The following is a 15,448-nucleotide window of genomic DNA, read 5'->3' on the forward strand; positions in this document are numbered from 1 at the left end:
TAACTTATTATATTTTATTCATTTTGGTGCAGTTTTAACAAAATTTTCTTGCTAAAAAATCTTTTCTTACACTATTTTAGTTTATTCTTTTGATTGTACATACATGTTAAATAAAAGCTTTTTAAAAAAAATATTTTTTTTTTACTTTATTTTATTTAACATTTTTTATTACTTTTGAAAGTTGAGCGCATCTTGTGTTTAAAGAACTTTTTATAAACAAGTTATTTTTAAGCAAAAAACACATCCGACTTCAATTGTCATATACAAATTTAAGAGCATCGTTAATTTTTTCATGAGCCAATGATCGGATATAAACCAAATTACTGGACGACCCGCGAGATACCATCTTTCCGATCAAAGTTATGCGATAGCATATAAAAAAAAAAATCCTACGAACTGATAAGCTCCCGCTTTTGAAGACGGTTAAAAATGTTTGAGTTCTTTGGTAATTTTATATAAAAAGTGCAATTTATGAAACTATAAAAATTATATTTATTTACTACATACTGTACATAAAACTTGCATAAATGTATTTTAAGAGCATATTGGGCCGTACGAATAAAAATAAGCAATTGCTTTTTCTTAATATTTCAGACCTTTTACTCGATTTATTCAAACAAAAGTGAAGTAACAGGTATGAAATTTTAAGAAAAAGCAATTGCTCAGTTTTTATTCATACGGCCCATTATCTGAAGCGAATTTTAAGTGATATATCTATAGAAGTATAAGCCCCTCCCAAAATATATTCCTGGGTGCGCCCCTGAGATCAAAGCATTTTTCAGTCAATTGAACAAATTCGACTTACTTTTTTCCCAACAGTATTTTTCTTCCACATTGTGCATATACTTATTTTCTGTTTTCTTCATGACTTCGGTAATACGACATGGTGTATTGTATATTTGTAAATAAAACTCAACTTGCCTACACACACGTTCAGTCCCGGATTGTATTATACAACTACTTATTAAATCAGAACGTATTGAAACGCTTATTAAAAATAAATTAAAACAAGAAATACATTATTAACGATTTCTTTGCAAAAAAATTATGAGTTAAAGAGTCAAGGGATGTTCAGATAGTTACTTATAACTGTTATCTTAATTATACCCAACGAATTTAAAAAAAAAATATGAGAACAAAAATTTGTTGTGAAATTTTTATAATATTGCAATTCTTGAACGTCAATATTTCGCAAAAAAGGCTGATACGATTTTGATGAAAATGGATTTAGGTTACGTAGGTGATAACGAACCAAGTTGCATTTTCAATTTTTGTCGTACGTTTTAGTGAACTTTTAACTAATTCAGGAACAGTGTGTATAGCAGCTGGGCTCTCACTTTTATTAATATTTATTAGAGAAAACCAATATTATTTGTCGTTTCGCTGCAGGACTTGGTATGGCTCTTCGTATGGCGACTGCAAATGCCGGCGAACGGCGTCTGTTCTCAACTCTTTTCGATAAAAAACGACGGCATTCGGGTTCGAAGGCTGCTCACGAATTCATTTTCTTTTGCGATGCCGTTTTGAGAAGGATCGACAAATTCCCCTGGGAGTCTGATACCGCAGCCATGCGTCCTTTCTGCTGGAGTCGATCCTAGGTCTTCGTTGTAACAAGATCGGTATCCCAGTTAGACTTTTTCATGCTAAAAAATCAGTACTTTTCAGTACATTATTATTCAAAACAAAATTATGAATGTAAGTAACAGAAAATAGTTTAAAACGCCTGAGTTCTTGTTTTTAACAATATTTTGGAATATAAATAAAATATAGTTCATAAAAAATGAAAGTGTTATTCATTTTAACATGAGTGTAAACATCATTATACACAGGAGCCAATAAATTATTTTATATATATGACTTTTTGGATAGCAATAATGAGATCATTCCCATTTTCAGTGTTTAAGTAGTTAAAGAATTCTATACATTTCCTTTTAGAATTACTTTTAATTTGAAATTCACTTTAAAACATTTTAATTAGAAGGCGGTTTCTCTCTTTGCGCCAGGAAACAAATTTTTTCTTAAGATCCTTTCATACATTGAAAAAGTACCACTTTTAAAGGAGTTCATCTATATTTCCTCATGGCTTCAATAATTTTTCAACTACGCAAAAACTGTGAAAGACTAAGAATTCGATAAAAAGAGTATCTAACTCGTATGTCTAGTATGCAAAACTCTTTCACAAAGTCAGTAAATTTAGAAAAGTTTTAAAGGAGCTGTAAATTATAGGCAAAAGCCATTCGAATATTGAAATTTATTGTTATTAAACTGAAAGTTATTTTGGAGATAACTAACAACACTCGACAAAAATTTAAGCCTTCTTTTTAAATAATTTAAGCTCCATCATATTATCGCAACTGGTAGGTAACGACCCGGCGATATGCCCATAAATCGATTGATCTTTTTGTTGTATTAATTTCTTGAGCATATCAAACATTATCTAAAACATGTCAACTATAATTAAATTATTATCTTCTTATTTTTTACAGTACAGTTTAAGGAAGTGTCACGTTATGTAAAAACCTTAAGAAAATACTTAAGTATTTTGTTTGCATAGAAAATGCAGTACAAATCAGTACAAATTTTCAAAAATCAGGAGATTAGCATACTGATTGAAGAAATGAATAAAATCAGTACAAGAGTTGAAAAATCAGTACTGTACTGATAAAATCATTACGTCTGGCAACCGTACTGTGTGCATACATGGAAAAGACGTTTTTGTGTAGGAAACAGTGTTGCCGTTTTGATACATGTGTATCCAATTTGATACATTTTCGCCTTAAATGTTGAGGGATAATAAGAATAATAGATTGGCGCATACACATATGTTAGTGTTTGGCCGAGCTTCTCCCCCGATTTGTGGCGTGCGCCTTGATGTTGTCGCACAAAGCGGAGGGACCTACAGTTTTACGCCGACTCCGAACGGCGATTGTATTTTTATGAGAAGCTGTTTTTCATGGCAGAAATTCACTCGGAGGTTTGCCATTGCCTGCCGAGGGACGACCGCTGTTAAGAAAAAACGTTTTTATAAATTTTTTTGCGATGTTACTTTGACCAGGGCTTGAACCCAGGTGCTGATGAGTGAAAGCGCGCACTGCTTACTACTACACCACAGTGGCCGACCGCGGATACTTCGTTTTTTTCCTCAGTGTAAATTTGGATACCTTTTCCCATAAGTATTCGTAAGTTGAAGGAAATGATTTTTATTTATGTACGAGCTATTATAACATTTTTAACAGTTGGCTGCTCATCCTCCAAGCAAGAAATTTTCCTTTATTCTTGTCACTTCGAAAAACTAGTTTTTTAGGTATATAAACGTGCATTTAATAACACCAATTAGTTTGCAAATTTTAAAAAGTTTTTCGGCCTGTAGTAGTTAACTGTAATGCGAAAAAATCAACTTTTACATCCCGGGCAGCTTTTTTGACAGGTATCCCATTGAAAATTATGTCAAAAAGCTGCAATTAACTTTAGAGTCGACTTAATATTTACTATAACTACAGGCCTTTGTTTCCCAAATCCGTGTCTAAGAATGGGAAAATACTGACTGCATGTTAGTAAGTTTGTTAAGGAGCCGAGTTTCTCTTCCATAGATGTACTGTGTAAAAATGTCTGCTCTTTTCGGTGGATACATTTGGATACATTTTTCGATTTTTTATGGATACTTTAAAGGCTAAGGCAGTGGCAACGCTGGTAGGAAATGACGTTTTTTCAGACCAAGAGGGACGTTTTCCCATGCCGAAAACCTGGCAACACTTTTGACGCTACCCAACTTAAGTTCTGAAAACAGCCGGAGAAATTTCGATTTAGCCGGGAGCCGATTTGTTAGCCGTTTTGCAGAAAAAAATTAGCCGTTTTTAGCCGATTTTGCTATTTGTCTTGTTTTCTTAAATTTCAAATATGTTTCCATTTTTGACTAAGCGACCCAAAATCTGTTAGAAATGACTACTAGCCTTATCGTGGAGAAAATTTTCATGTCAGGCAGGGTTGTATGAAATTGGGCCGACTTCGCTTATTTTTATTTTAAACGAAGAAGGGATTTTCTTCATAAAATGTTTGTTATAAATGTCTTAATTTTAAGTGTGAAGTTGTATTCGCAAAGAAATAAATAAGAAAGAAAATAAGAAACCGTTTCACTGTTAAGACACTTAAGATTCGTTTGTGTTTGGATATAGTGCCAACAAACAGAATAAATATTACATGTAGATATTGTCTTCCCAGATAGCGCATATTCAATTCTGCCTAAATTACAAAACATCATTTTTGCCCACTCCCAAAGATATCTTGCGATGAATATGTTGATGTGTGAATTCATAACTGCTTTGCGTGAATGGAAAATTAAAAAATTATAAACCTCAATCTTAAGCGAGTAATAAGTACTGAAAACTGAATAGAAAAACATTTGTATTCAAATTTTAAAATGATTTCAGACTTACACAGCTCTGCTATTTGGAAGTGCCAGAGAGAGCTTTTCCTTGGAAGTGGAGCGTAAAAAAAAACAAGCTTGAAAAAGCAAAATATGGAAAATATTAAAGTCGGCACGGGTTATCCTTATCCTACGGCTATAAAACTTCATCTATATATGTTACTTACAGCCGGTTTCACCAGCAATTTAAATGGAAAAAGATTTTTTAATTTCTGTCAATATCCATAAAAGGTTCACAAAAAGTTAAATCGTTTTCCACTTAAGTGCTTTCGTGAAATTGGCTGTTAGGCTAAAAAGCACACACATAGACGATATGTATAACATAATTTGCAAACAAGTGTTTTTCCATATATTCTTGGGACAGTCTAATGTACATATGTACATACCAGCTTTGATGTTATTATGTTGCACTTCAGAGCTACGTAATACGGCGGCCTAACTGTTTGATATTATGCAGATCTTCGAAGTTATACCTCTAATAAGGCATTCTCTGCCACGAATTTATATTGCCTTAATCGCTACTTGAAAACTGGTAGTATAGGTTTTTTGAAGTTCGTCCTAGCAATACCAGCTCCAATTTGGATTCCTTTGTTCCAGAGGGTTCTACCTGGAATGGATACCTTACAGATGAGCATTTACTAACCCAAATGCGATTGGGTTCTGTTAGTTTTACATGCTCAATATGGTGTAAATGAAAGAGCACTACGCTGCAGTCAAGTGCATTAGCCCATTGGCAAGCAAACGCCAGTTTAACTATAGTGGTATGGAACTTCAAATGTCTTCGCATTTTTGCCTCCAGTCGCCCGGCTTGTGCAGTAACAGCTTTAAGTAGCACTCAAGCAGCTTTGGCAAGAAAAGCAAAAATATCTTGAAGACAAAAGCAGGAGAGGGGTTATTGCGACTTGTACTTCGCCTACTCTACTTTAGTTATGCGCTGCAGATGCACTAAAAAGCTTCAAATGCAATAAATACAAAGTGGGTATAGTGCACAATGTACATATGTACATTAGACTGTCCCAAAAAGCCCAAGTTGTTTGTTTTTAACGCTTACCCCTTCATTTCATTGGTTTTGTATTAGAGCAAGACGACGGCCAGACCTTCGTTATTTTATAAAGGTTGAAAGCTTCTTTATGTATGCCCCCAACACAGGTAATAACAAACCCAGACTATGAAATTTGGATAGTGGTGGAACTATCGAAACGGTCTGGCAAGTGAGGAAACATCTTTTGATAGTTCCCCAAGTGACATATATAAAAATCAGCTTTTATACTATGACGAAAGTATAACTTAAATTTTTCATGGTTTAAGGGTGTCTGGCAGGTGGTAGGAAGTATGCTAATACCATGTCCCCACCGGAGCTAACCACGTAGTTATGGCTGTTGAGTTGGTTATCCCGATAACCCACTTCATTTAGCGTAGTTTCGCCATATAAAAATGACAGCACTTAACCATTTCACTGAGATGGTTAAAAGCTAACCAACTCGAAACCACGTCGAAAGTTTGATACAACCATATGTTTTCTCGCCATCTGTGGGTCATTAGCGTTAAAATGTAAAAAATTCGATCCTTACTAGTGCTTGGACTTAACTAAGATCAGATTAGATTTACTCCGGTTTTTGAAAAAATTTGAAATCTACTCCTCTACTCCGCTTGACTTCAAATCTATTCCGTTTTTTTTTTTTCATTCATGTTATGTTCCCTTGGGGCCGTTTTTTGGGTGTTCACCACCGGTTTCAGTAAAAAAATTTAAAGTTAGCCAAATCTCACTGTTAAAAAGTAACTCTTTCATAGCAATGCGTCAATAAAGTAACTTCGTAATTTTTAGATGTATGCCTGTAGAAATTGGCGGATGCAGAACTATACTTAAGTTGTTAAAAAATATATGTAGAATAAAAATTATATAAAGTAGAAAAGGTTTAGGTCCTATTGCTCTTTAAAAAATTAAGTGTTAGAAACGTTCTACTTTATAGAAAATGCTAAATATTACCTAAATATGTAACATGTTATCCTTACATTGCCTCGCGTTCCTATTTTTGCATGAATAGAAAACATTTAAGTGAAACAATTAATGTCAGAAACGAAAATAAAAATTTCAATATAGTACGGAAAATTTGTTTTTGCCCAGATTTTTAGTCCTGAATCGAGTTTTGGAGGTCCAATCACTGTTCTCTACATTTGTACTGCTTTATAAACCTCAGACCGCAGTGTGGACAGCAATAGTTAGTGATGTGGTTAAGTTCGATTTGAGATGGTTAACTTTTTGGTGGGGACATGTTATAAGTGTCTGGCAATGAACGAAGTGGTTTCTAATGTTATTACGAGTAAAATATATAAAAACTGACCTTTACACTATCACGAATTTGAGGTGGTATTTATACACCTTTACTACCTGGTACCTGCCAAAGCCACCACTATCCAAATTTCATAGTCTGGGTTTGTTATTACCTGTGTTGGGGGCATACATAGAGAAGCTTTCAGCCTTTATAAAATAACGAAGGTCTGGCAGTCGCGGGCTCTTGGGCTATATTAAAAACGATCCAAATAAAATTTTATGCAAAGCGGACCACGGCAACCCGTGCCGACATGCAGTCAAAGTTACCAGAATAATCTTTGGGCAGTTCACATGTTTTGTTAACTTACTCTTTTTTCTTCTATATAAGGCGGTACTCCCTACAGTGTCGGTTGCCAACCGTCCCGTTTTCGGCGGGACTGTCTGGGATTTTAGAGCTATGTCCCGATCTCGGTACAACACATGCCGGGACGCAAAATGCCCCGGTTTTTGGCAAAAAAAAATTTTAGACATCTCGTTGTAAAAAAATTAGAGCTTTTAAAATATGTACATTAGGGTGGTCAAATTGTTCGGACGGAGGTTTTCCGATGAATCGCATGGCACTTCTTCAGATAATTCTAAAAGAAAATGTAGAATAAACTATACATAAGTCGGAAATGAGATTCTAGCCTGCGCATTTTTAAAAGAAAAATTTACTTGTTCTCAAAATTTTATTTTTTCGTTTAATGCCAGTTTTACAAAGTGATCACAACTATGTAATAGATACAAGATGCCAATATTTTAGGCTATATAGACGCACCACATATTGACAAGTTTTAACAATATATTTTTTATCATTTAATTTTAGTTTTTTTTTTTTGTAAAGATATGGTTTACTCTTTAAAAAAATTTTATAAATTTAAGCTTCAACTTTGTGCAATATTAAAAAAAATAACAAAGTTTTGCAAAATTTACACTTTTTTAGAAGATTTTGAGTATACAGTTTCGTGGTACATTTAATTTTATTAAAAGAAAGTGCAATTAGCTAAGATTTAACGTCGATTTTTATAATTTTTTTGTTGAAAAAAGTCATTTTTGTATTGAAGAGACACTGTCGCAAAAGCAATTGGCAAAAATCAACGATAAGTCCTAGACGCCTTAAAATACAATATGCGTTTCTTTTTAATGTTTTTAATATCCTAAGATAAAAATTCACAAACCAGATGTATTTCGCTACCTAAAGGTGAAAACGTGCAAAGTCCACTTTGTTCAAAATTTAGTTTTTGATGCAGAATGACAGATAATGCGAAAATACATCGAGTTGTCGTCTCTTCTGAACAACTTAAAAATATGGACTTGGCACATTTTCACCTTTATTTAACGATTTGCTTTTTAAAAATGGTTTATACAAATAGGAATAAATGTAAGAAACTTAAATACAGACATTTTATATGCAAAAGTTTTAAGAAAAGGTTAAAAAAAACTAATATCCGAGCCATGGTTTCTTCTATACTCTCGCTTAGAATTATCTGCAGAATCAGGAAATACAATGCGATTTATTAAAATCAATATTGACTCAGCCTAATGTACAAACATTCATATACATACATATGTATATTTTACGAATGGATTTTAAACAAAGAATTCAAGCCGTGGCTGCTTAAACAAGACGAGTGTACAAAGTATGTTCGAAAATTTTTTGTTTGGAAGAATCTGCCAAAAATCAACGCGATTTTTACCAACTTCAAACTGGCACTTAGTTAAAAATAATGTCAACTTTCCACTGTCAATTTTCCTGAGTTTTGCACGAAGCTTAGATACATTTTCGTGTTTTTGTTGTAGTATGAACTATGTTTTTATAAATAATTTGCCAAAAAATTTAAGTAAAAAGTTACATATGTACATTGTGAAAAATTCCCCGCGCCAAATACATACACATATAGAAATTTATAATTCATAATTTGGTGTGATTTTTATTTATGTTTTAATTTATTAAAAAATATTAACATCGAAATTTTGTATTATGGAAGCTTTTATCTATGAAATTTTATATTTTTTTCTTCTTTTAAGTAGAAAAATTATGAAAAATACAGCATTGAAATGTCCCGGCTTCAAGAATGCAAAAGTTGGCAACCGTGCCTACAATATTAGGCCATAATATTTAGTAAATCTGCGTTTTTAGTTTTTTACCAGATAGTCATGATTTTTTGCAAAGGACCATAAATTATAATGTATTTCCAAAAGTTTGCATAAAATATGGATATCTAGGTATCAAATGAAAGAAAAATTCGAAACCATATAATTAATATAATAATTATTAATAATTAAACTTTAGTTTTTAACTATCCTTTTGGAACATAACAAAAACATCCTTTAAAAATATTGTCCTTTCAGATTTTTAGTTATGAGTGCATTATGAAGTATCTTAGTTTAATTTAAATCCTATTAATATATAGAGTTGGGTCATTTCGTCTTTTAACTGAACTAATGAACTAAATCTTTAATTTTCGTTCTTCTAGTTCTTTTTGTCTATGTCGCACTTTTCGTTCTTCTTGTTCAAGAATCATGAATGTCAAGATTGTTCACCAATGACAGTGAACAAAGTTGCTTAAAAAAACAAACTAACTAATGAACAAAAATAACATCTTCTTCTTCTTTTTTGGCGCTGTAACCGCCTAAGCGATTTTGGCCGAGTTCAGCAAAGCACGCCAGTCGTTTCTCCTCTGTGCCAACTGACGCCAATTGGAAACGCCAAGTGAAGCCAAGTTCTTCTCCACCTGATCTTTCCATCGCAGTGGGGGCCACCCTCTTCCTCTGCTACCACCAGCGGGTTCCGAGTTGAATATTTTCAGAGAGCGTCAATGTCCATTCGAGCGACATGACCAAGACAGCGGAGCCGCTGTATTTTAATTCGCTGCACTATATCCATATCGTTGTAAAGCTCATACAGCTCATCGTTCCATCGTCTGCGGTACTCGCCGTCGCCAACGCGTAAAGGCCCGTAAATCTTCCGCAAAATCTTTCTCTCAAACTCTCCAAGAGCCGCCTCATCGGATGTTGTCATTGCCCATGCTTCTGCGCCATATACCAGCACGGGCATGATGAGTGACTTATAGAGCGTTCATTAAAAAAATGACAAAAGAACTAAATCTCTGGAATGAACTAGAAAGCCCAACTCTATTAGGCTATATATAAAGATATTGAAGGATCAAAATTGGAACGGATATTTCATTTTAATTAATTTTTTCGATGTCCTTGGGAAAAATTCTGCTATCCAATTAAAAACTTAACGATGCAGATTTACTACAAATGCGCTAAAATAGGGGAAACATATCGAATTTTTCGCATTTCCAAAGTTTTCATGCACGATTAATTCAAGTTATTAACTAAAACTTCAACTAAAGGTCGGCACGGGCTATCGTTATCCTACGGCCATAGAACTCCATATATATGTTATTTAGGCTAAAAAGCATAAATATAGAGGGTATGCATATCAAAACTTTCAGACAAATTTTTTTCCCGTATATTCTTGGGACATTCTAATGTACATACATAAATAAGTATATATCTACTATGTATGTGTGTACATTAGAATGGAATTAGTACGTAGAAGTGGATTTTAATTTCTGATAGTAATAATGCATTTGTAAAAGTTTTAGCCCAATCGGACCAAGCCTTCCTGTGCCGAAACTGCCCCGGATTTAGAAAAATCTACGTTCTAAAAAGAGGTATTTTTCAGCATTAGCTTACGAGGGTTTATATTTATTGCAATACATTAACTACCAAATGAAAGGTAATTTAGCTGACTTTAAAGATAATAAATATCCTTTAAAAATGATAGCTTTAGAAGATATTTAACATTAAGTTGTTCAAGTTCGGGTCAGATGTCATCGTATATTAAAAAAAAAACAAGAAAATGATAAAATATTTTAGTTCTTTTCAGTTTGTTACGTGAATTCCTACAATATTTAACAAAAATGTATGTTACCGCATAACTTTGGGCCATGTTAACCGATTTCTAAATTTTTTTTTAGAGGAAAGGTATTACCTCACAGGTGGTCCCATACTAATTTGGTTTAAATCCGATCATTGGATCATGAAGAAATTAACGATAATCTTAAATTGTATATGAGAATTGAAGTCGGTTTTGTTTTTATCCGACTTCACAAAAAGGACAAGGTTATCAATTCGTCGGAATTTATACACGAGCGCACATGTTACACAAGATATTATAACTTTGTTTATATCCGTATTTTTGCATATTGGCTCGTTGAATGTGCCATCTAATAAATAGTGTCGTCATTCTCCTTAGCTGCTTTTAAATGATGTCGTCACAAATTGCTGGCGGAGACATTGTTTCCTTATAGAAAGGTTGGTTTCTTTTCCACCTTAGACATTCCGAATTCGTTCAAAATATGATAATTTAAAACACAGAATCCTTTCAGGGTTCCTCCGGGGTTTTTGGACATGGACTGTTTCTTCAATTTAATAGTGTTTGCTTTATTTTTGTGGAAATGAAACATGTATTGCAAGTTATGGATCATTTCTACACTCTTTCTTCAAATATTTCTCGTATTCCAGCTATGCGTTTTTACATATTTGTAATTTAAATTTTTTTAATAACATCAATTGGTGGTAGTTCATGATTGTGTGTGGATTAATATCACAACACTGAGGATTTGGCAATAACCTTATTCATCTATTAAAAACAACACTTACGTTTATTGTAAGAAAAAATTTGTTTTCTATGAATCCACATACTTTAAGCATTTGAATGAGGAAATAGCGTCAATGACTTTATTTCCAAATTTTTCTTGGCTTTATTTCGCTTATGAAAAGGTAATAATGTCAATCGACTTTATTTCACACCAGGGTGGGAAATAAAGTCAATTGACCTTATTTCCATTGACCTTATTACCTGTCACCGAAATTTAATGGGCATTTAGTACTTATGTGTATACTTCATATGTAGTAGATAAGAAAAGTGTGCATTTCAAAATAACGAAATGGCAAGTAAGTCAAAGTCTATAAATCCACATTTCACAATTTTCAAAATTTTCGGTTTATCGCGTATAATTTTTGAAGCATTTAATTTTAAGAACTTCTTAAGTATGTGTTGTATTCTACAAACAATTACGAATAATTTGATACCTTAGCAAGAGGTGTGCTTTTAAAATAAACCAACTTTTAAAGATAAAATATTCTGCGATCTAGAGCGTAGTTTTTATTCCAAAAATATCTGAATTGAAGGCAAAATTGGAAAATACGTCGAAACGATCTAAATATTTTTATAACTACTACAGAGTATTTCGAGCGTGTTATCAAATCAAATTTTTTTCGAAAAAGTATGTGATAGTTGCTCTTACTTAATTGGAGCCTTTTAAATTCAATGGCGTCCCCAGTTTTGCCCAATTGTCTCCACTTTTGGAGATAGCGGTACTTGAAACTTTGCTTAAATTTTAACTATTATATAAAAAAACTCTCAGGTTTGAAGTCATTTTACTAAAATAACTTTGAAACTGAGGGAGTTAATTAATTGAATTGAACAACGTAATTTTAACCAAGCTTATTCTTTTGTGTTCTATTTCACGTTTATTCCACGTCTATCTTTGGAAGCACTTGATTAAAATGCATTACACTTATATTAATCGATTTAAATACGAATAAAATGATATATAAAACATAGGTGTGCTCACAAATTTAAAAATTAAATTTTTTTTTTTGGAGGTTTACCTATTTTTTAGATTTGCCCATATAGATTTCCCTCTATCCAAGGTAGTTTGCTATTGAAAATAGGCCAAATCGTATTGTAACCACGCCCCTTCTCATATAACGGTGTTTTCGAAAAATGCATAAACTATGGTACTTCAGTAAATATTGGATCCAAATTGTTGAAGATTAGTATGTGTAGTATAACACTGTATGACAAAATCAACTTTTTTTCTGGGTATTGGACCAAACTAATTTTTTTTTTTAAGAGATTGAGACATAGGTAAAACAAGGATTTCTCTGTTTTTCGAAGTTAGCCTCCGAAATTGAGATATGGGCTTTCGAAAGTCGAAATAGGACCTTTGGTAAAAAATTATATTTAATTATTGCATGTAAATAACTAAAAACCCAAAAATATAAACGTTGTCCTCCTTTTACTCTTATTTAAATGGTATATAACTTTTTATGTGCAAACTTATATTACAGGGGCTATAAGGGGTCAAAGTTCTGGTCTTCGAAAAATTAAATTCCTTATATTGCAAACAATTTTGAACTGATTTAAAAAAAATGTATATCGTTGTAAAGGCAATTAAACTCCCTTTCTTCCGATATGTATATTTATATAATTCGTATATAAAAATTTTAGGAAAAACATATTTAAATGAAAAATACCTTTGTTTTAAATACAAATATTTTAAACAAAAAAATTACTAACAGTTTTTTTTTTAAATTGATGTCGCTGTAAATAAGAAAAAAAATCCCCTTTCTTCTGATTTACATATGTGTACAGCTCCTATATAAAAATTTGAGAAAAACACATTTAAAGAAAAATAGGTTTTATAAAAAAAAAAAAAAAAAAAAAAAAAAATTACTGACCGATTTTTAAAAGGTTGGTAGCGTTGTAAAGGCAACTAAACCCCCTTTCTTCTGTTATGCATATTTGTATACTTCGTATATAAGAAGTAAAAAAAAACAAGTAAGAAACTCTAAGTTCGGGTGGAACCGAACATTAAATACCCGGCGCAAGTATTAAATATTGTTGCAAGCATCAATTTTGAACAAATTAGCTTTAATATTTACTGATTTATCTAAGATTTTGTATTTCTCTAAATTACCGTTATATGGGATGTTCGCGTGGTTATTGTCCGATTTTAAAATTTTTTTAGCAATTTGATGTGGTGTACCAAGGCCAACAATGCCAAGTTTGGAAGAAATTGGTGTAGCGGTTACCAAGATATACACATGTAACCATAAGTGGGCGTGGGTACGCCCATTTCCATAAATTTATATTATTCTTATTTTTCGTCTAAAATTTATTGTAAATATCAATTTTGAGTGAATAGTTTTCAGTAGTTACTAAAATATCGCAGTTTTCGTATTTCTGAAAATTGCCGTTATAAGGGAGGTGGGCGTGGTTACGATGCGATTTAACCCATTTTCAATACCAACCTACCTTGGTTAAATGGAAACCTACATACCAAATTTCGCTGAGATATCTCAATTTTTGCTCGAGTTATCGTGTACACGGACGGACGGACAGACGGACGGACAGCCAGACATGGCTTAATCGACTTCTCTATTCATTCTGAGCATTTATGTAGACATTTGTCTATATCTATCTCGATTCGTTTTGGCTGTTACAAACAACCGTTATGTGAACAGGTGCGCTCGGTTATAAAAATATTAAATGTATTACATATAACAAAATTGTAACAGGTCGATGTCTGTACATTATGGCTATTAAAGAAAGTTTAATGTGGGACTCTTTATTAGAGCACCAGAAACCAAATCAACCATTTTTAGAATTTTTGTCTGTCTGTCTGTCTGTCTATCTATCTGTCTGTCTGTCTATCTGTCTATCTGTCTGTCTGTCTGTCTGTCTGTCTGTATGTTTGCACGCGCATCACTCCAAAACGAATGAATGGAATGGAATGCAGTTTTCACCGAAATATTGGCAGAGGTCTAACTTAAAATATAGAAAGAAAAAAATTAGAGAGTTGCCACCTGTTCGAAAATTGTAGTTTAAGTAAATTGATAAGAAAAAGTGAATATTTTAATATGGGCGCCAATAAAAGAGGCTTAAGAAGGCTTACTAATAAAAATATTTTTTTAGAGCTGCCACCTGTTTGAAAATTTTAGTTTAATCTAATGTATAAGATAAATTGAATATTGAAATATGTGTATCAAACTGAAGACGTTTAGGAAATTTTACTGCCGAAAATATTTTGAGGAGGGTTGCCACTTGTTTGAAATTTTTTTTTTTTATTAAATTGATAAAATAAATGAAATCTATATCTGTACTTATAATACAAATTTCACAGGCCGATGTCTGTACCTTATATATATTAAAGAAAAATTAATATCGTGGGCTTTTATTAGACCATCAGAAGCCAAATTAAACATTTTTGGAATTTTTGACTCTGTCCGTCTGTACATTTGTACGCGCATCACTCGAAAACAAATGCATGGAATTGAATACAGCTTTCACCGATGTATCGCTAGAGGTCTAGCTTACAATATAGAAGAAAAAAATTAGAGTGTTGCCACCTGTGTTTAAAATTACAGTTTATGTCAATTGATACGATAAAGTAAATAAGGCAATATGGCTGTCAAAAGAAAGAAATTTACAAAGGCTTACTGCTGAAAATATTTTTGTGGAAGGTTGCTACCTATTTGAAAACTTTAATTTAATTTAATTGATAACATAAATTGAATATTGCAGTAATTGCAAACTAAAGAGGCTAGGAAATTTTAATGCCGAAAATATCTTTAGGGGATTTGCCAACTGCTTGAAAAATGTTATTAATTTCAATTTGTAAAATAATTTTGAAATATTAAAATACGGGCATTAAACTAAAGAGGCTTACTTTTGAAAATATTTTTTAAGCGGGTTGCCACCTATTTGAAAACTTTAATTCAGTTAAATTGATAAGATAACCTAAATGTTGCCATATGGGTATCAAACGAAAGTATTTGAGAATAATAAAATTGGAACAGGCCGATATCTGTACATAATAGATGTTAAAGAAAAATTAATAGGGGGTTTA

The sequence above is a fragment of the Rhagoletis pomonella genome, unplaced genomic scaffold (genome assembly GCF_013731165.1).
Source record: "Rhagoletis pomonella isolate Grant_MI unplaced genomic scaffold, Rhpom_1.0 Rhpom_scaffold_00007, whole genome shotgun sequence".
Lineage (NCBI taxonomy): Eukaryota > Metazoa > Arthropoda > Insecta > Diptera > Tephritidae > Rhagoletis > Rhagoletis pomonella.